At 37.2% G+C, this 23,079-nt stretch overlaps 1 long non-coding RNA gene across 1 annotated transcript in view; it reads right to left on the reverse strand.

Annotated features, from left to right (window-relative positions):
* Nucleotides 1-4,008: 4,008 nt before the first annotated feature.
* LOC126950763 (uncharacterized) overlaps nucleotides 4,009-23,079 on the reverse strand; it is a 268,517-nt gene continuing 249,446 nt past the window's right edge. Inside the window, exon 4 of the long non-coding RNA XR_007724278.1 lies at nucleotides 4,009-4,169. This is a non-coding gene — a long non-coding RNA (uncharacterized LOC126950763). The remainder of the gene's footprint in view (nucleotides 4,170-23,079) is intronic.

Genomic DNA, 23,079 nt, shown 5'->3' on the forward strand with positions numbered 1-23,079 from the left:
AAGAACTTATGATGATGTCTAGAATTCTGACTCTTTCACAGATCCCTTTCAGTTCTCCCAATGAACTTATTCCCCTCTTAACACAGAGCCTGACCCTCCCCTGGACTTGAAATAATATTTTTCTAGTAATACCCACACCACCTTTAGAGCTCAGCTCAGTCAGTTATGTGTCTTTGTTATATATTCTTTCTCACATTTCTTTAATAGCACTTTTATAGTTTGTAAAAATGCATTTACTTTGTAATATTTCTTACCCCACGAGGTTGTAAGGAGATAAAAACTGATTCTACTTTATAGTTCATTTTTTATCCCTAGCACCTCTCACACTGCTAGGTACATAGTAGATGCTCACTTAGGATTCGTTTAATGAGTGAAATATAAATGAATATATGATGCATTTCCTTCTAAGTTGTAAGTGGGAAAAAAACAGGTATGTAAAGTTATTCGTAACAGTTGATTTGAAGAGCCATCCTTTTTCTTATGTTTCTTATGAACTACAGTGAAAGCTAAAAGTGCACTAAAATAAAAATAAAATTTAATAAGGGACTTGTTTCAATAACCATGGGGTTGTCAAAGTGGCCTTCAGTGATCAAACTTGACAAACAGAATTCGGATTACAGAAAATAGTGAGTGGCCATCTCAATCAGTATATTTAATATCAAAGGTGCAAAGCACTGTTAGATATTGTAGAGATAGATTTATTTTTTATTTGCAAAGGCAAAACTTAGGTACTATTATAAGCGACTTTGCATATCCTCATTTAGGTATCAATCCTGTGTAACCCAAATATCTGTAATGTTAGATACATCCAACAAACTGATGGGATAATTAAATGAAGAATTTCTTATGAAAAAGCTTACCTGAAAATAACTCAAAACATTTTATGGGGCTGGGTGTGGTGGCTCACACCTGTAATTCCAGCACTTTGGGAGGCCAAGGTGGGTGGATCACCTGAGGTCAGAAGTTCGAGACCAGCCTGGCCAACATGGTGAAAACCCGTCTGTACTAAAAATACAAAAATTAGCCTGGCATGGTGGTGCACGCCTGTAATCCCAGCTACTCAGGAGGCTGAGGCAGGAGAATCACTTGAACCTGGGCGGCGGAGGTTGCAGTGAGCTGAGATTGTGCCACTGCACTCCAGCCTGGGCAACAAGCAAGACTCCATCTCAAAAAAACAAAAGAAAAAAACATCGCATGTATAAGTGAGCTGCTACTATTTTGAAGTGGTTATAGTAAACTCAACCAATTTATTCTAACATTTGTGATACTTATTTATAGGAACACAAATTGAGTTTTCTTTAGGCCACCAAAACTTAAGCACTTGGCAACAAATTATAGGGAAGATTTCTCTACCTTTTGGCCTGGCTTGGTTTCTCTAACTCAGATGGATCCCATAATGTTATCACTTAGATATCTACTATGTTATTATTAATGTTTCTCAGATAGTTCTTATGGGTAGAACTGAGAACAGTTCTCATATTTGGGGAAGGAATATGGTTGGAACCATGCTTTTGCTGTTGACAGGAAGACGTTCATTTAAAAAGCATTAGCTTTTGACTTCCTTCTGTCTCTCACTATTTCTTTTTTCTTTATGTTCGTTCATCTTCTTTAAGTCCTTTCTGTTGTAGTCACCCTACAGATACAAGATGGACTCCCACCTAAAATTCGGTTCTGATGTCAAAGCTGATGAAATCACACACACCGAGAGGGTATGAAAAGATTTATTAATCAGATAAGGAAGATTTATGTGGCTAGCACAGGTGCATTTCTCAAGCTGGTCTGAAAATAGCTTAAGAATGCAGGGAAAACAGGATGGCTTGGGGTTTTTATATGGTGGTTAAGTGTGGGGCAGAGTTGAGTGTTCCCTGATGTGGGCAAGGGCATGCACCGTTTGAACCCCCTGCTGGCACCAAGGAAGGGGCACCCAGGCTTTCTTTCTTCTTTTCTTGTACATGCATTGCCCTTTCTCTTTCTTCTGTCATACGTTTTTCCATTCTTATTCCTGTTAAGAATTGTTCTTTATCTCTTAGAAAATCCCTTGAATTGGTAGAGAAAGCACAGCCTTTCTGAGAGTGCCACAAGGAAGATAAGTTTCCCAAGTCAGCAAATTCTGTATCATACGCTTTTGTGATTCTCAGAAATTGGGTTCAGCAGGATTTTTATTTTAATTTCTGAGCATCCTCAATAGACACTTAAAGCACATGTCATGTGCATAAAAAAAAGTTGATTTACTGACTAGAACACCCTGCTATCATCTGTTTCTGAATTATTGAATCCAATGACAAATTATAATAGTAATAATAAAATATCACAACTGGAACATTTTCTGATACATTAAAAGCAACATTTTTTCATGGTGTTTTGGGTTTTACCACATTCTAAAGTGGATATATGAATGTGTATTATAAAAATCATAAGAGGATAAGAGGATCTAATATCAAAGGATCTAGTTATCAAAATTCAAGTGACTATATAAATTGGTTACACATATTACAGCTTTTTCCAAGTCTAGGATATTTCTTAGGGGTTAGAAGCTGAGGGATCATTCTTTATCTCATAATTTTAGTCATGAATTTGTAGAGGAAACAAAAATTGTAATTTCTAATTTAAAAGATAGCCAGTTTTACTTTTGTTTATACATGCAATTCACTTTTGTTCCCACAAGGTAGAATTTAATATTTAATAAAGCAATTAACTAGGTAATGAGGCTACAATTTCAAGTTTATGACTGATTCTTCACAGTCAGTCATTTTGTTATAAGGACTGAAAGTGAAAAGATTTTGCATTTTCCTACTTGCACCTGGAGATAATGATGTTGTTTCCTATTTTCTGTGCTATTAACAGCTCTTGCATCTCCATACTGCTCTTGTCTTTCTTTCATTATTCCCTCTCTACATGATATTTATGCTAAGAAAACTCTCTCTCATCGCTTTGATTAGCTTTCTATTGTTTTCAGCATACTTAAATTACATGTTCACAAAATCTTCTATGTGCTTTCTTTTGATGTATCAATCATTAACCTATGCATAATCCCATATACTTCTTTCATTACTGCTATTATTTTTCTAATATATTCAGATGCTGTTAAAAAACATTTTTTGCTCCTATTGTATTGAAGTAACCTACTAGTTATTTTAGGATAAAGAAGAAAATTACAGATAACTACCATCTATTTATTGAACCACAGAGATTATATTTGGCATTTTTTAATGTTATAACCCTTTAAACAACAACTTCAAGATTATTTTTATACTTGATAAAACTACTCCTCAAAAAGGATAAGTTATTTGAAAGAAAAGATACAACTAATAAGTGCTAGGGTATAGAATTTTAAAATAATGTTTAGTAGGTTTCAGGTACTTTTGTTGATTTATTTTTAAACGAAATTTTATTTAGATCCTGGCTCTGACTCAATATGCTTGTATCAGTCTGTTTTCATGCTGCTGATAAAGACATACCTGTGACTGGGCAATTTACAAAAGAAAGAGGTTTAATGGATTCACAGTTCCACGTAGCTGGGGAGGCCTCGCAATCATGGCAGAAGGGGAAAGGTACATCTCACATGGCTGCAGACAAGAGAAGACAGAACTTGTGCAGGGAAACTCCCCTTTATAAAACCATCAGATCTTGTGATGCTTATTCACTATCATGAAAACAGCATGGGAAAGACCTGCCCCCAAGATTCAATGACCTCCCATTGGTTCCCTCCCACAACACATGGGAACTGTGGGAGTTACAATTAAAGATAAGATTTGGGTGGGGACACAGCCAAACCATATCAATACTATATCTCATTCCATTATTTTGTGTGGTCACTCTAGGAATTAAAATATGTGCTCTTAATTTATCAGTCTGTTAAGGATTAATATGATGAAGCCTTACATAATATAGTATTATGCTTAAATTTAATTCATCTTCTATGCTATATTTATCATATATAATACATCTACTTACATTTTTAAACTAAGAAAATAACAACATGTCATTTTAAACAGATGTGTTTTTTAAAGTAAATCAGACAAAAATTAAAAGTATATTTACTGTTTCCAATGATCTTCATTTGTTCTGGCATTTATAAGGTTCCATCTGGTGTTATTATCCTTCAGCTAGAAGAACTGTCTTTGTTATAGTGCAGGTCCACCAGCAACACATTCTCTTCTTTTGCTTGTCTGTAAATATAGTAATTTTGCTTAAATATTTGAAATTTAATTTTCTGGGTACAGAATTATAACTTGTCAATTTTGCTTCAGAACTGTAAAGATCTCAATCCATTGTCCTCTTGACTCCATTGTTTCAGATAAAAAGTCATAGTTATTCATCTTGTTGTCTAGTAAGTAATGTATCATTCATTTTTCTCAGGATGCTTTAAACATTTTTCCTTACATTTAGAGTTTTGATCTAAATATAAAGTGACAATGTGTGTGCTCATATATGCTGTTTTTAAATTTCCCACACTTTGGGATTTATTGAACTTCTTAATTAACCACATTTGGAAAATATTTGACCATTATTTTTTCAAACAGTTTTGCTGTTTTATTCTCTGTAGCCTTCTTTCTGAAACTTCAATTACATATATATTAGGCATAAGATATTGTTTGTAAATCCCTAAGTTCAGATTTTAAAAATCATTTTCTTTCTGTTCTTAAGGCCAGATAATTTATATGTATCTGTAACTGATATAACAAAACAATTATTCTGTCATCTCTAATTTGCTGCTAAGACAATGAAGTACATTTTTTATTTTCGATATTTGACCTTTTAGTGCTAGTATTTTTATTTAATTCAGCGAAGATTTCTCACATCTTCATTCATTATTAGCATTTTTCTCTTAAGTCCTGGAACTTAAATTTATAATATCTCTATACTAATTATAATTCTAGGCCATATCAAAATAGGTTCCTATTAACTATTTTTTTCTGAACTATAGGTCACATTCCCTTGTTTTTCATATGTTTAATAATTTTTATTTTATACTAAACACTGAGATGATATGTTGTAGAAATTTTGAATTCTGCTTTGTTTCAGGAAAGAGCTAAAGAGTTTCTAGTTGTTGTTGTTGCAGGCAGTTAGCTTAGCTGGATTCATCTTATGAAATATACTTTCTCTCAGGTGAGCAGGAACTAAAATTTCCTTTAGTTCTTCTGTTCTTCCAGATGGTGCAGTTCAGCTGTTTGGTATGCCCTCAGGCATGTATAGTTCAGGGATTAGCCAAACATTTTCAGAAAACTAAATGCCTTAAATTCTGTCTACTGATTCTTCAGAAAAATAACACTGCAGTTTTCTGCTTTAGTTCTATTTGTTCTACTCTGTATATTTTGGGTAAAGCCCTCAGACAAAAATATGTGTAAAGATAAATTTTACTAGTACTGTTCCATTCTTCCAGGGTTCAATTCCTTTCTAATTTCCGGTTGCTCTGGACCACTGTACATTAGTTCATTTGATGGTGCATTGGATGCAAGCTACCCTGCCATACCTGGAAGAACCCCACCCTTCATTCGCATTTATTTACCAATTTAGAATATATTTTTATGTCCATAAAGTATCATAGTTTTCTGGTAAAATTTTACCAATTTATTGTCAAGGCCCTTTTATTGATAGTTTATATATAATCTTTTAAAAACAACTATGACACTATATTTAATCTTTCACATAATTTCACCCACAATGGCTTTGTTAATGACAAGGATATTTTTGTGAACTCATCTCAGTATATATGGCAGGCTGACAAATCACATGCCAAAAAATGCCTTTCTTAGGGGCCTAAGAGGTATTAGTATCAAATTCAATTAATTTCAATTGATTTTATTTTTAGAATATTTAGATTTATAGAAAAAATGAGACGATGGTATAGAGAGTTTCCAAACACTCACACTCAGTTTCCTCTGTTATTAACATATTTCACCATGATGGTGCATTATAGAGACATATATCTGTATAATAATATCTATATCTGTATATCATATTATCACACAGAGTTTCCAGCCTGTTAGTGTGTCTTGTAGAATGCGTCAGAAAGTATTCCCTCTGCTTGTAGTTTCCGGACAAGGTTGTGTAGTATTAGTATTTTTTATTCTTTAAATGTTTGGTGGAATTCATTAGTAAAATGCCCTGTGGCATTTTCTTCTTTAGAATTGTGTTGAATATTGATTTCTTTAATAGATATAATCGATGAAAGTGGCCGGCTGTCCCGAGCAGCCACTGCCATCATGCTAGCTGGAGCAGGGACCGGGGGCAGGGAGAGGAAAGAGGGTGGGACATGGGCGGTGGCAGTGGAAGTGGCTGCAAGAGCAACAGTAGCAGCGGTGGGACTTCTTTGCCTAGCGTCCCCTGTGCCCTGTGTTCCTGAGGCAGCCGACTCTGCTGCCCCACCCTCGCACAACTGGGTGGGACCCACTCCCAAGCCTGGAACCTCCACTGCTCGGGACCCTGGCCTCATGTCACTGCTCTCACCTGCTGACAGTGTGGGGAGGAGGTAGACAGTCCCTGAAGCCCAACCCTAGGAGCCCCCTGGAGCCTGCCACCCTAGGGGCCATCACGATGGGGCTGGCCAAATCTCCAACTGAAGGGAGAGCAGTGTGGTCAGGCATGGAGGAGTGGGCAGAGAGGGCACTGTCTCCAGGGAGAGGTCCACTCTCCAGGGCAGTGAGGACCTGGAGCTCCCTCCTCAGGCAGTGAGGAGGTGCACCTGGGGCCACACACTCCATGGAGATGTCAAGAGCCAGGGACAAGCGGGAGCCCTGCTCCTTCTCAGTTGGGGGTGCAGCTGCAACCACTGTGCTGTGGCTGCGGATCCAGGAATCTCTGCATTCTCAGGATGGGAAAGGCTCCTTCCTCCACTCCACAGCCTTGGAACTGCCTGCTCCCACTGCCTGGCTTCTCCATGCTCTTAGTGCCTGCTGCGATCCTGGATCAAAGTCGGGGCTGAGCCTGGGGACTGTCACAACTCGGCCAGGTGTGCACACACTTCGGGTAGTGCTGATACATCAGCCCCCTTCGACCTCGGCCCCCTCCAGACTTTTGGTGCAGACAGGCATTGGAGGGAGGCCAAGGAGATGCTCAGGACAGCCTGGCACTGGCCTGTAGGTGCCCCTTGGCATGAATAGCCTGGGTGCCATGAACAGCAGCAGGAGGCAGGCAGGTTCCTGGGCAGAAGAGGGCTGGCCCCTGGTGAAGACACACCTTCAAACTGGGGAGGACCTGAAGCCTAAGTGCTGGCCACTAATCCCATGGTGGTGCTTTTATCTGGGCCTACTCATGGCTGCCCATGGACCGGAGGAGCTATCCTCTCTGCTGAAAGGTGAACACCCTGCCTGTAGAGGGAAGTTTCCCACTCCAGGGGCTCCTCTCTGCTAGGAGCTGAACACTCATCAGGACACTCTGACTGTGCAAGGAGCTACCCACCATGGGTCTCCTCTGAGCTGTTCTATCACTCAGTAGAGCTCCACTTCATCTTGCTCACACTCCACTTGTCTGCATACTTCATTCTTCTTGGTTGCAGGACAAGAACTTGGGACCCAACGAATGGGGAAGCCAAAAGAGCTGTAACACAAACAGGGCTGAAACAGGCCTTCCTCACCATATTGTGGATGAAGAGAAAAAGAAAATAGCTGCAGCCCTTCGAGGACCCCAGACCTGGGAGTTCCTCATGCCAGGGCTGTGTCTCCCTCTTTGGAGACCTGTGGTTCCCAGCATTTCCAAGCTTCCAGGTGCCACTGTGTTCCCCAGTGTCAGCTGGGGAAGCTACTTACGGTGCACCTGGTCCAGCCACAGTCTCGCAGAGAGCTGGCACCCATGCCAGAGCTGGAGTCGCCCACCCCATGGCAGCAGCCAGCATGTCTGACTGTGTGCAGTGGCAGGACCCCACACTTGCTCACACACCCCTCACCGCTCCATGGTTGATTTGCCCTTGGCAGGCATGGGATCCAGGCTGTAGCATGAGCCAAGCGCAGCTTGCCAAGCCAAGTGGACAGAGTGAGCCCAGTGGGCCCAAGCAAAACTTGGGCTAAGGCACCACTGGCCACAGAGGTTTCCAGCCAGAAAAGTAACACCCCAAAGCATAAGTCTATTCAGATCGCAAAATATAAGTCTACTCAGATTATTGATTCATTCTTGTATGAGTTTGGGTAGATTGTGTCTTTCAAGGGATTGGTCTATTTTATCCAAGTTAGTTAATTTGTGGGCAGAGTTTTCTATTGTATTTTTTAATTATCCTTTGGTGTCCTTGGGATCCCTAGTGATAATTCTTTTACTTATGGTATGAGTAATTTGTATCTTCTCTCTTCATTCTTGGTTAGCTTAGATGGAAGTTTACCAATTTTATTGATGTTTTCAAAAAAACTACTTTTGGTTTCATTGGTTCTTGTTTTCAGTATCATTGATTTTTGACTCCAATTTTTAAATTTATTTTCTTCTGTTTGTTTTAGATATAACATGCTCTGCTCAGCCTTGCTTCCTAAGGCAGAAGATTAGAACATTGATTTTAGATGTTTTTCTTTTCTAATATATGCATTTAATATAATAGATGTTCCTCAGAGTAAAACTTTAAATACATTCCACATATTTGAGAAGTTTTACTTTCATTTTTATTTAGTTCAAAATAATTTATCTTCAGATTTCATTAACCTACATGCTAAAGATGTGCTTTTAATCTCCAAATATCTTCATATATTCGTGCTATCTTTCTGTTACTGAGTTTTAGTTCTTTTAGGGTGATTTCATTCTTATCTCACCTTGCATGATTTTCTCTTTTACATTTGTGATGGTGTATTTTTGCCCAGAATGTGGCTTGTTAATGAATGTGTCTAGTGAACCTGAGAAGAATGTATATTCTGATGTTGTTGAATAGAATACTCTATAAATGCCAGCGAAATCAAGCCACATAAAATATATCCTTGCTGATTTTCTGCCTTTCTAATCTGCACATTTAAAAGAGGAATGCTGTATTACAACTTGACAGAAGAAATAAATTCTAGTATTCTCTAGCACTGTAGGAAGACTGTAGTTAATACTAATATATTAAATAGTTTCAAATAGCTAGAAGGAGTCTATTGAATGTTCCCCACACAGAGAAATACTATGTTTGAGATAATGGATATGCTAATTACCATGATGTGCTAATTATACATCATAAGCATCGAAATATTGCTATGTACCCCATAAATATCTGTAATTACTATGCTTCAATTTGACCAAAAAAAAGGAATGCTGATATTTTAAACTATAGTAGTAGATTTGTCTATTTCTTCTTTCAGTTCTATCATCTTTTTTTTTTTTTTTTTTGAGATGGAGTCTCACTCTGTCACCCAGGCTGGAGCACAGTGGTGCAATCTCAGCTCACTGCAACTTCCACCTCATGGGTTCAAGCGATTCTCCTGCCTCAGCCTCCCGAGTAGCTGGGATTACAGGCATGCACCACCATACCCAGCTATTTTTTGTATTTTTAGTAGAGACGGAGTTTCAACATGTTGGCCAGGCTGGTCTCAAACTCCTGACCTCAAGTGATCCACCTGCCTTAGCCTCCCAAAGTGCTGGGATTAAGTTCTACCATCTTTTACCTCCCATATTTAGAAGATGTGTTGTAAGGTACATACATTTTAACAACTATTATGTCCCCTTTAAACATTTGCTCCTTTATCATTATGTAATTTCAATATCATTGTGTAATTCATAATTTTTTTTTTGAGGTCTGCTTTCTCTGACATCAATATAACTATACCAGCTTTCTTTTCATTAGTGTTAGCAAGGTATATCTCTCCCTAGTTTTTACTTTTAACATATCTATTTTTATATTAAAAGTAAGTTTCACATAGACAGAATATAGTTGGATGTTAATTTCTTAAATCCACTCAGACAATCTCTTTTAATTGGTGTATTTAGATCATTTGTAGTTAAATATATTACTTGATTACTAATTTGATTGGATATTCTTTGCGTCTTCTCTGGTTTTAATGTAACATTTTATACGATTCCACTTTCTCTCCTCTCATAATATATTCACTATACTTCTTTCAAAATTTTTTTCTTGTGTTTGGTTTGCTCTTGTTTTGTGATTGCCCTAGTTTGCAATTTACATTTGCAACTAATCTAAGTTAACTTTCAAATGACACTACTGTTCTTTATGCTTACGGCAGGTACCTTATTACAGAATATACTTAATTTCCTACTCTCTTCTCCTGTAACACTGGTGTTATTCATTTAATTTACACATATGTCATCCAATATATTTTTGCAATTGTTACTTTAACAAACAGTTATCTTTTAGATCATTTTAGAATAAGAGAAATAAAACATTTTATTTCAACTGTATTTGTTCCTGGTGTGACCCTTTTCCCCTTTCTTTATATAGAACCAAATTTTTGATCTGTATATTTGTTTCTATATCTTTCTTATTAAGCTTCTTTTAATAAATTATATAAAGTACACATGTGGGCAGTATGTTTTTTTCACTTTTTGTTGTTTGAGAAAGTATTTCTTCTTCATGCCTGAAGAATAATTTCACTCCATATAGCCTTTGAGGCTGGTTATTTTTTCTTTCAGCCCTTCAAATATTTCACTCTGCTACTCCTTGCTTACATAGATTTTTTGTGTTTGATGTTTTTAATGAGAAACCTGTTGTAATTATTATTATTTTCTTCCTACCCTACTCCATCACTGGCTTCATTCAAGATTTTCTCTTTGTCATTTGTCTTTGGTTTTCTGCAGTTTGAATATATTCCTAAGCATGTATATATTTTGGTATTTGTTTGCTTGGCATTCTCTGAGCTTTCTGAATATGTGATTTGGTGTCTGCCATTAATTTAAAAAAAAAACAAAAAACCTCTGTCATTGTTATTTCAAATAGTTCTCCATTTTGTCTTTATTTCTTTCTTGTACTCTATCTATATGGTACAACTTTTGATAGTATTCTACATGATGGAATGTCATGTTCTGGTTTTCTTCATACTTTTCCAATTTCAGTTTGAGAAATTTCTATTGACATGCTCAAAATTACTGATTCTTTCTTCTGTTGTGTCTAGCTTACTGACATACTCATCAAGGGTATTCTTTGGTGTATTAATCCATTTTCTAACCACTAAGAAGAAATACCCAAGACTGGGTAATTTATAAAGAAAAAGAGGTTTAATGGATTCACAGTTCCACATGGCTGGGGAGGCCTCACAATCATGGTGGAAGGCAAAGGAGGAGGAAAGGCATGTCTTACATGGTGGCAGGCAAGAGAAGGTGTGAAGGGGAACTGCCCTTTATAAACCGTCAGATCTCGTGAGACTTATTCACTGTGATGAGAACAGCATGGGAAAAACCTGCCCCCATGATTCAATTACCGCCCACTTAGTCCCTCCCATGACATGTGGGGATCATGGGAGCTGCAATTCAAGATGGGGACACAGCCATATCATTCTGTTACAGTGCTTTTGATTTCTAGTCCTTCTGTTTGATTGATTGTAAGAGAATAAAGTTTTTTCATTTTAAGCCACTAAGCTTGTTATAATTTGTTATGATGGCAACAGGAAACTAACACAGTATGAAGAATAATACTCTGGATAGAGCCTCAGGAATCCTGTTCTGATGCTTATTAGCTTTTTCTAGACAATATCCCTACATCACTTTAGAGTGAATGATATTAATGGCTACAGCAGGAAGCCATGCAAATTTTGTCAAATTGGCTTTTTAAGTGGCTACTCTCTACATATAGACAAACTTTTCCTCCTGTTACAGTCCTTGAAACTTGTAACTTAACTCATGAGTGGAAGTGGTTTATAGATATACCACTCTGTGACAATTCTTCAGTTCTTTGCACAGATAATGAATTGCTATGGATAACTGTTTTGTTAAATTTAAGTTTCCTAATTGACTTCACTAGGCTTCACAACTTACGAATCCATAAAGACAGTGAAGTAAAGCTCTCAGTAATTTTTCTTTATCAATAAATCCTCCCATAAAAGTCTCTCTTACCCTTAAAATAATATGAGTGCTATTGCAAAGTTGTGTGCCTCAAACAATATTTTAACCAAAGTACTAAAATCCAAGGTTTCAGGTACAACTCAGTTATATTTACTTGGTGCAAAACTGTAGTTTTCCACCTTTCTATAGCATAAGCTTGGAAGTAGATTCTTTTATCTACACTTTCCCCATTCTAGGAATTCTAAAAATCATAAAATTACGCAATGCTAGAGATATCCATTTCAGTGACTTTCTAAGTTTATCGTGCATGTGAACCATCTTCAAATTCTGATTTATTAGGTTTGGTATAAAGCATAAGGATTCTTCATTTTTAAGAAGCTCCAAGTGAATACCAATGTTGCTAGTCCTTTGAGGTACATACCAACACTTCTCATTCTACAAAAGAAATAAAGTTTCAGAGATTCAGCTGCAACTTATTCTAAGTCATGTTTTTAAAAATATGCTATTCAAAGATATAAAAGTATAAATCAACAAATATTAATTATCTCCAGCATTAGCTCCTTTACTTTGAGTTGGTGTAACAGAAGGAACCCATTTTATTATTACATTTGTTTTTAGGCTTGTTTGAAAAATAATATAATTTAAGTGCTTTTTAAGTTTTGAATTTGGTATAAAATATTTTGTTTAACACACAGTTCCACTCAAAATATGAAATAGTTAATGAGCAATTGTCCAAGAAGTATGAAAACTGATGCTACAGAGAAGTTGTTATACAGAGTCATAACCCTTCATAAAACCTGTCATTAGCCTAATACTATTTCTCATGGTGGTCAATCCTAGTTGTCTGCATAAAAGAAGGATGAGAAAAGTGTACATAGGGGTTAAAATATCCAAAGTATTCATTATAGATAAAGCAGGTGAGGTAACAGCTGTTCTTGACAAGTAAAACAGATACGATATATTCTTTTGAGAATATTGTGTAGAAGGAGAGTCATGTAAATATTCAAAAGAAAATAAACAAAGCCCGGAGCAATCCTCAAACTATATGAATAACAACACATTTTAAGGATGAAGGAGCAGATATAAAATAATAATCTATCTGCCTCCAATCTATCATTATATTTTTCATCATAACTTCCATAAAAGTGAAAAAAATAGATTATGTTTTGTGGACTTTGACATATGAGGTAATATAAGTATAATAAAAGAATCATATGAACCCATGTTTCTGGTTTATTGCTCATAAAATTGGCATCAAATGGTCATCAATAACTGATGAACAGATAGAGATGCTCTTTGTTTACTATACCTCGTCAGCAGGTGATAGTAGATTTATATTTGAAGTTATTGCTCCCAATCTTTCTCAGGCCTAAGAATTTGTTCTCTTAGACACTGGTTGTTGAATTTAATAGTGGTTTTCAAGATGTTGCTTCAAAACACAAGAACTGTCTAATTTACCTGGGCTCAAGATAATTTGTAATCTGCAGTGCCTCTTTCAATAGTAGAAGAGACTAAAAGGATGCTACGCTATAGGTGACATTAATTTTAGTTAGGAAGTATATGCACGGCAGTGACGGCACAAAGAATAAAGGTAGATTTTATATGGTACTATGGTATTCACTTAGACACTTACTCAACTTTTTCATTCTATTGTTTTTCAATAGCTTTTTATCCATAGGCCTTTTGTTTGTTCTGTTTCATTGGAATGTCTGATTTCTCAAATAGTTTATTGTAGACCTTTCTCTACTTCAGATATGCAAGTGTGTATGTGTGTCATATCTAATTATATAGCTATATAAATATATACATATTCATACATGATAAAATATATGTCAAAATTGCATTTTTCTTTCAGAAAAACAGATATTCCTAGTAAGATTTTTCTGGTTATATTCATGAACCAAATCTTATTTAAATGTCAATGTGTTAGAGTCCCAGCATCCCACTCACTTCTATTTTATATTTATAACTCACTTGTAGTGAGTTCTGTAATTCACTACAAGTTCATGAAGATTAAGAAGTATCAAGTGCTTATGTGATACTCACTAGCAGCATGCGCTGCTCCAACTGCCTTACATATTTATAATTGTCCCATCTTGACTGTAACTCTGTGGGGCAGCTTCTCCTACTGTTTTCACTTGATTGATGATGAACGAACTGTACACAACACAGGGCTAATAGCTAGTCTTAGAAAATATTGAGATTGGATTCTAGACGGTTTGCCTCTCAGTAAGTAAAATAATAGATGTAAAATTAAATTTACACCATTGCTACCAAGAACTTTCCCACAAATGTTATTTTTTTCTCTGTACTTGGTATCAGTTTCTCCCCGTTCTTATTTTACATCCCTAAAACATTCAATTTTCTAATTTAACTAAGCGTAGAGAATAGAAAGAAAAATATTTAGTAGTACACTTAAAATTAGTATGTTACATAGCTTCAGTCTTAATATTAAAACTATCAATGGTAAAATCACAAATTTTATTTTTGTATTCTTTGTAGCATTACAAAAAGAGCTTTAATATTTTGTATTACGGTTTTTTTTCCCTGCATTATTCTGACTTTTTTTTTTTTTTTTTTTTTTTTTTAGCTAAGCCAACTTATTAGCATTAAGATTTTTTAAATCAGCAAACTACTTCTTGATAGAACGGCTGAAAAATTCTCATTGACTATGCTACTACCATGTTTTGTCATGCCTTCTGATAGCAGAAATATTCTGAACCTAAAAAAAACTTAAGTGGTTTTCACATGTTAAAATAAGAATAAAAATGAATGGTATAAAGAAAACTCTTTAGTTACAATAAACATCAAAACATGACTTTTGGTTACTCTTGCATTCTTATGACAGGAAAGAAACTGAACAGGCCATATAATAAACTCAATTATACCTGTCTGCTTATTATTATAACTCATGGTTATCAGATAAAATGCATGATGGAGTAAAATGGCAACTTAATAGTTTCATAATGGCAGTTAGCTACAGTATACAAACTTAAATGTCTTCTTTAAAGCTTCAGGCTCTTCTTAAATAGATGCATTAAACTAATAAGTGTTGGCACAATAGAATTATCTACTTAGCAGATTTCTTGTGCGTTTTCTTACCTAACTCTAACACAACTGAAAACACTCGACTTAGAATTTTCTAAGAGTTAATAGTTTGCATTATTATCTGAATTATTTAAATATTTTTCTTATTTAGTATAGACTCTCCAGTATAAATCTGTCAGAATGGTTTATGCTTTGAAGTAAGAACTACTGTTTGACCCTCAAAATCTCATTCGAAGATTAAAAACTTTATAACTTGCATTTCAAGTGGTCAGATAGCCATTAAACTATCCAGGTAAAGTGTTTGAATAAGGAATTATTGATTAAACAGAAACCTCTGAATCACAAATGGAAGAGAAAATGATTGTCAGTCCTCAGGGTTTTATTTTAAATTGTATTTCAGACTTTTTATTTAAAAAATGTTTTGAAAGATGTCTCAGTGGAAGGTAAGTGAAATTTCCTTTGCACCACACCCTGAGAATGAGATGCATCTGTTATTTCTAGAAAATACTAAAGGACAATATTACAGTTGTTTTCCTAAATTAAATCATAATGAATGGAAAGTGATCTCTGTTTATCATTAACAGCTATTTGTCTGGCTTACGGGGTGTCTGAGGTTTAGATGCTGTATTACTCTTCTCAGGCTATAATAACAAAATAGCATAGTCTGGGAGACTTAACAACAGAAATGTATTTTCCCACTGTTCTGGAAGCTTGAAGGCCATGATCAAGGACAAGCAGGGTTGGTTTCTGATGAGGTATCTCTTCCTGGCTTGCAGATGGTCCTCTTCTTCCTGTGTCCTCAAAGAGTACAGAAACAGAGGAATCTCTTTTGTCCTCTCCTTATATGATTGCCAATCCTATTGAAAGCCCCCAGCCTCATGACTTTGTTTAACCTTAATTACACAATTCAGCCCATGGTAGACGCCCAAATTACTGACACAGATTGAAGAAACGTAAAAGATTATATAAGATCCAAGATAAATGAGAGTACTCCTGAAGTTCTAATATACCGAATCAAGCCTCTGCACCTAGTTGTGGAGATTGCTAACGGCTTGGTAACATCTACTTGATAAATACTTTGCGAATAATGAGTTTCAGCAGCACAAGATTCTGGAGAATCTCTACAGCAGAGAAGCTGTAGAGACCCCAGAGTTGATGGCTTCCTGGAGCGGAGGTGGTTGGCACGCAGTCAGCCTCACTTCTCATTATCATGCTTGTGAGTCATAGGACCTTGGCTATGGTGCTGCTGAGGATGTCACAATTCCTCTCTGTTATTCTTTCTTTCTCCTTCCTTCCCTCCTTCCCTCCTTCCTTCCTTCCTCCCTCCCTCCCTTCCCCCCCCCCCCCCCCCCCCTTCCTTTTGACAGAGTCTTGCTCTGTAGCCCAGGCTAAACTGCAGTGGCGCAATCTCGGCTCACTGCAAGCTCCACCTCCCAGTTCAAGGCATTCTCCTCCCTGCCTCCGCCTCCCGAGTAGCTGGGACTATAGGTGCCCGCCACCATGCCCAGCTATTTTTTATATTTTTAGTAGAGACGGGATTTCACCGTGTTAACCAGGATGGTCTCCATCTCCTGACCTTGTGATCCACCCGCCTCGGCCTCCCAAAGTGCTGGCATTACAGGCGTGAGCCACCGCGTCCGGCTGTTCTTTCTTAAAGCTGAATAAACTTGGTGTTGGTTGAAGCTTACTGTGCCTTGTTAGTTTGACAATGTAAATCTAAGACCTCTGCTTCTGGGTGAGCAGAGTGGGTGCTGCAACTGTTAACTGTCTGAGACTATGCAAAGGGAAACATGAGAAAGAAATGTACTTGCCCTGTGTAATAAAGCAGAGGCTTATGATGTGATGCAATTGTACAATGGAAGAAATAGGAAGGATGGTGAATTGTGGGGCTGAAAACTGGAGGATGGTAGAAATCTCTGTAGGGAACAGTAGACCCTTGAGCCCTACTAGAACCCACACAGCCAGACAACTTCCTCTTCTTTTCTGTCCTCACTGTCATCCAATCTCTGACCACAATTCTATCTTCTGAAGAAATCAAACCAGTAAGGACTCCAACTGAGAAAAATAAGAGATCATGGAAGTCAAAGGTGAGTTAGATGCTGAAAGTAAGTGAATTAAGTGAAAATCTGCTTACATAATGATAAAATTCGCTATCCCCCGTTTCTACTTGTTCTTTGAACACATGCAGGTAGGTACAGTTTTCTTCTGGCTGCTCCATACTAAGATAGAAAATATTATGTTATCCCGCATAAATCTGGTTGCAGAGAAAATGCATGAAATCCTCAAATTTGAGGACCCACAAATAAACTTTACTTGCCACAAGATTATCTTCCAACAATGCCTAATAATTGACAATTTCTGCTCATGCACACAGATAAGGCTTCTGATCTGTTGTATAGTAGGTACTTCATTTTTGAACATGAATGGACCACATTCCCCAGATATTTGATAAAATATTTGATAAAAAAGAGAAATCAAAATAACAAGTAGGTGAAGTATAGTTAAGAAAACAGTGATAATTTATAGAATTTTTTTCTAAAAATCAGCTACAATTAATATTAAAATGAGAAGCTATATCTATGGAGCAAGGACAGAATGATACAAAACACAATAATGAAGGAACAAAAATAATTTTGAAACTAAAAAAGGACAGCAGAAAAATAAACTGAAGAATAACACAAAGATTCTTAATTCTACTAGAATTGTATCTGTTAGGTGGACAAAAGATAAATAGGTGTGTGATAGAAAAGACAAGATTAAAACATCAGAAAGATGAAAAAAATGTAACCTCCTTTGCACTCTTGCTCACAAAACTATTATAGGATGTGTTTCATCAAAATGAAAAAGTAAACCAAGATAGAGAAAGAAACTTTTAAAAATGGGTTTTGGCCTGGCACGGTGGCTCACGCCTGTAATCCCAGCACTTTGGGAGGCCGAAGTAGGTGGATCACGAGGTCAGGAGTTCAAGACCAGCCTGGCCAAGATAGTGAAACCCCTTGTCTACTAAAAATACAAACAAATTAGCCAGGCGTGGTGGCGGACGCCTGTAATCCCAGCTACTCGGGAGGCTGAGTCAGAGAATTGCTTGAACCCGGGAGGCGGAGGTTGCAGTGAGCTGCGATCGCGACATGGCACTCCAGCCTGGGCGACAGAGTCAGACTCCATCTAAAAAAAATAAAAAGAAAAAAGAAAGGAAAAAGGAGATTTAGCACAGGAAAACATGAAGGAACAGTCCTAGATCAACCTTTCCACAGTAGACCAAGAGAACAACTATTTCAAATGGGAGAAAAACAGCTCTGGGAAAAAGGCCATGAAGAAGATAATGTAGGGGTGGGAGGATGGAGATAAAAAGAACTGATATATTATTTGCTCCATCTGACCACAGGGACTGTAGTATGGAAAGTTGTTTAAGACCTCTAAGTATAATTTTGGATAGTCAGTGAGTATTAGATATTAAAAAAAAAAAGCACAACTAAGCAAATGAAAAAAGAATGTCACCATTATCAATTCCAGGGGTAAAAAAGGTTTATGAAATGGAAGGATAATCATAAATATGCTACCTTTCTCAGTAGTGGATAAATTTACAGTTTTAGCCCTACAAACATTGAATATTGATTTAATCAAAGCACCTATAATAGGATGAGCGAGAGAGCAAGAAGGAGAAGTATAAAGAAGTTAAAGCATATCATAATATGCCATGCAATAGATCACATCTAAAATTGATGTACCAGGAAATCACTGTGGGTTGGATCATCTGTTGTCAACTTGGCAGGCATCAAACCCACTTCCTTTAAGATCTTCTCCAGAAAGTAGAAGCTGGGAACTGTTTTCCACATTCCCCTTCTTCTTAGGGTTCCAATGAAAGGTACTTGCGTGAGATTTGATAGGTCAAGCAGGACAGACCTTTATCAGGTGAGAATTGAGAACAAATGCTTGACAGCTGTGAGAGTTCAGAAAGCCTCCAGGTGAGCTTTTGGAGTCATCATCATTGGTGCTGATAACTGAGGTACTTGGATAGCAACCATCCAGAGTCTTGAGATTTACAGTAGCTTTGTCTGAGGACACATGACCCACTTTACATATTTAAGCTAAAATCCTCTTTGGTTGTTTTCCACATTGTTTTTCTCCTCAGTCTTTCCAATAGTCACATAAACCTTCAATTTCTTGTATCAAAACCATTAAAACATATAGGCTGGCTTCTGTTTTCTGAAGTAAATTTGTACTGAAATAAATACTGCAAAATTTGTATTTGAAATATGGAAATCAATATGAGAAGAAACAGCTAAAAAGTTTAAATCTTAATGCTAGAGACGGAATTTTTAAATTTTTGCAGGTACATAGTAAGTGTATATATTTACGGTTACATGAGATATTTTGATACAAGCATGCAATGTGTAATAATATTAGGTTAAGTGGGGTATATATTTCCCTGACATTCACATGTTGAAACCTAATTCTCAATGTGACAGTATTTGGAGGTGAAGCCTTTGGGAGGTGATTAGGTCATGAGAGTAGAGCCCCCATGAATGACATAAGTGTCCTTACAGAGATTCCAGAAATCTTCCTTGAACATTTTCCCTATGTGTGGATAAACAGAGAAAAAGACCATCTATGAACCAGGAAGAGAGCCCTCCCCAGGAACCAAATCAGTCCTCACTTTGCTCTTGGACTTTCCAGACTCCAGGACTGTGAGTAATAAATTTCTGTCATTTACAGGTAACCCAGTTTATGGTATTTTGTTACAGCAGCCTGAATGGACCAAGACACTTGGGAAATGGAAAGACGGAGTAAGATAGATTTTTAATATCCATATTTATTATCATGATCTTGAACACACACACACACACGAAGTTTCTAACAGAGAAAATTATTATTTACTCATAGCAAATAAACATGTGGTTTCCTGGTGCCTTAACTTTTTAACCCTGGGGTAAAGCAATGAGATCCAGATGTTATCCTATACATACTAATTTGTATTGTAGGAGAGTAGTTCAGAAAAAAATAATCGAGGTATTTTGCTTGTTGGGAAGCATGTTTTTACTCTGACCTTTTGGAATGTATATAAATCTCTCCAAGGGAAAGGTAACATTATTGTGTTCAGCTTTTGAACTTAGGAGTATCTTTGAAGTCACACCTCTCAGTAACCTGTACCCTCCCCCAATTCCTCAAATGTATTTCTCTAGAATTCTTTATCTAAAACAGACATAATTTGTCTTTCCAAACTGGCCCATGTCCCGACTTTCTGTAAAATTTACTCAGAAAGCTTTACCTGTCAAAGCTGAGTTTATTAAGCTTAATATAGAAATGGAAAACTCCACATTCACCATCTTTTAGTATCAAAAGGCAGGAAAAAGATAATTGATATATTTTGTCCCCCAGACTCAAATAGATTAATATGTATATTTCAAGGCAAGAAAAATGGGAGTTAATGTCAGAGTTTGTAATATACTTGTTGAAGATCAGTAGACACAGCAAGACCAGGCTCTCAAAATTAACCTCGACATGCTGGCTATCGTCCTGGTAAGTCAGCACTTTGTCCAGGTGAGAGGGTTGTTGTGTGTGTGTGGGGGGTGTCTTTGTCGTGAGTCTAGAGTTGACAAATTTTACGCCTTTCTGAACTTTTATTTTTTTCTGCTTGCTCATTACATGACTTGAAATAGTTTACAGGTCACTGTATGATATGATTTGGATCTGTGTCCCCACCCACATCTCATGCTGAAATGTAATCCCCAGTGTTGGAGGTGGGGCTGGGTGGGAGGTGATTGGATCATGGATGCAGTTTCTAATGAATGGCTTAGCACCATCCTCCTTGGTATTGTCTTGATGATACTGGGATCATCAAGATACTGAGTCTTGAAGATACTTGGTATTGCCTTGATGATACTGATACTGAGTTCTTGTGAGATCTGGTTGTTTAAGTGTGCGGCACCTCCCCCTTCTCTTTTCTTCCTGCTCCAGTCATGTAAGATGATCCTGCTTCCCCTTCGTCTTCCACCATGATTGTAAATTTCCTGAGGCCTCCCTAGAAGTGGAGCAGATGGCCAACATCATGCTTCGTTTAAGCCTGCAAAACTGTGAGTCAATGAAACTTTCCTTTATAGAGTATCCAGTCTCAGGTAGTTCTTTATAGAAGTGGGAAACGGTCTCATATACTGCCTTTTCTCCAATTTGTAGCCATCTTCAATATTCTATCCAGGATTTCATGGATAATTTTTCTGTGCTTACATATTATTTTCTCTAGCAGGCCACAACCAAACTAAATTTCAGATGTTTGTTCAGGAATATGAACATCTCTAGATCAAGAAACTATGTCTGTGGTTTGTGGCATAGTAACTTATATAGTTAGCACTTATGAAATGTTTATTATGTCAGTGGACTCCTATTGACAAAAATCTTAACTTCTCTCTTTATTCTCCCACTACGATGCTTCAAATTTTATGGAAACTGTATTTATGCAGTTGAGTCTTTCAACTAGAGAGAAGAAACAAGTTGTATAAATTAAGTATAGTGCCCAGAACCAAAGCTAGTATTTCAGACAGAGCTTTTAACTCTCAAACAGAGCTCTGAAACAAAGAGTTTTTAACTCTCTTCTTCCAGATCTTCTGAGGAGATGACAAGGGGCAGGAGATCAAGTTCAATGACAAGGCCATTGATTCAGCCAATCATGCCTACATGACTGGCTACATAGTGAAACTCCAATAAAAACTCTGAACACCTAGCTTGGAGTGCTTCTGTGGTTGCCAACACTCTGTGTATCATTACATTTCAATGTGCTATGAGGATGACACTTTCTGATTTCACAAAGAGAAGACAACTGGAAGCTTAGGGTCTGAGACTCTGCCAGACTTAACACCATGTGTTTTTCCTCTGGCTGGTTTTGGTTTTGTATCCTCTCTGCTATAGTGAAGCTGTAATCATAAATATAGCACTTCCCTGAGTTCTGTGAGTCATTCAAGTGAATTCTCAAACCTGAGAGGAACCCTCAAATTTGTAGCCAGTTGGTTAGAAGTGAGGATGTCCCTGAGATCCTTGAGCATGCAGCTGGTGTCTGAAGTAAGGTGGTCTCATGGAGGACCTGTAAAATTTGGACTAACTCTAGATAGTTAGTGTTAAAAGTCATTGCACTGCTATTTCCCTTTCTGTGAAATACTGAGCAATTATCTGTAATGATCTCAGCCCTTTTTGGACCTACCATCATTTGTAGAATGCCTGTGACCCCTATCCAGAGTATTCAAGTCATTCTGAGTTTCCTGAAAACCACAGGGAGCCTGGACCACTGCCTATGGCTTCTATGGCCATCTGCCATAGCTTCTGGCATGGCATTATTTTGTCTTATTGAAAGAGGCTATAAGCACTACAGGCTAGTAACTACCTGAATTTCCAGAGTGGATTTTGTGATGTGCCACATAGACTCCTTTTTAGGACTGAAATATGTAGGCAATGTCACTGGCTTACTGCCCTCAGATGACAGTCTTTTCTGGAAAATGTCCCATGTTGGAGACAGCTGCTTTACCCAAGTGACAACCTACATTCAATTACGATAGATGCAGGAATGTAAAATCCCAGTTCTCTCATTACAATGCAGGCGGTGCTGAAGGCTTGACACAGCTTCAGCGCTCCTTGTAGGTTTGGCCTTTGTTTGGACCACATCACTGTTTAGCTTCTCCTTCTCTCCAACCCTGCCTCATTTCATTCCTTTTTAAAGTTTTCAAGGACTCTGTGGTAGAATTCTTGTGTAGCAATCTTTTCAGATTTTGCTTCCCAGGGAAGCCAATCTGCAATAGTTGGCATTGACTGGTCAGAGAAAGAAGAGATAGAATTCAGAAGCTTCATTACCTGCTAGCTCACATTTAGGTCTCCATAACTTTCGTCAGATGAACAAAAATGAACCTTGTACAAGATAGCAATGTTGTTAAGTGCTTCAATATATTATTGAAAGGAATGCAGTAGTAAGTACAGTTTATCATGATGATGAGTAATCTGAGGTAACAACTGACATAAAGTATAGAAAAAGCAAGTGGCTGTTGCTAAGCGCAATTGATACTTTGAAGTAATTAGGCAGAAATTCGAAATTAAATTTAAAACCTAGAGGGCTTCCTTGATAGCATAGCAACCCCTAACTACAGCCAG

The sequence above is a fragment of the Macaca thibetana genome, chromosome 3, assembly GCF_024542745.1.
Source record: "Macaca thibetana thibetana isolate TM-01 chromosome 3, ASM2454274v1, whole genome shotgun sequence".
NCBI classification, from domain to species: Eukaryota; Metazoa; Chordata; class Mammalia; order Primates; family Cercopithecidae; genus Macaca; species Macaca thibetana.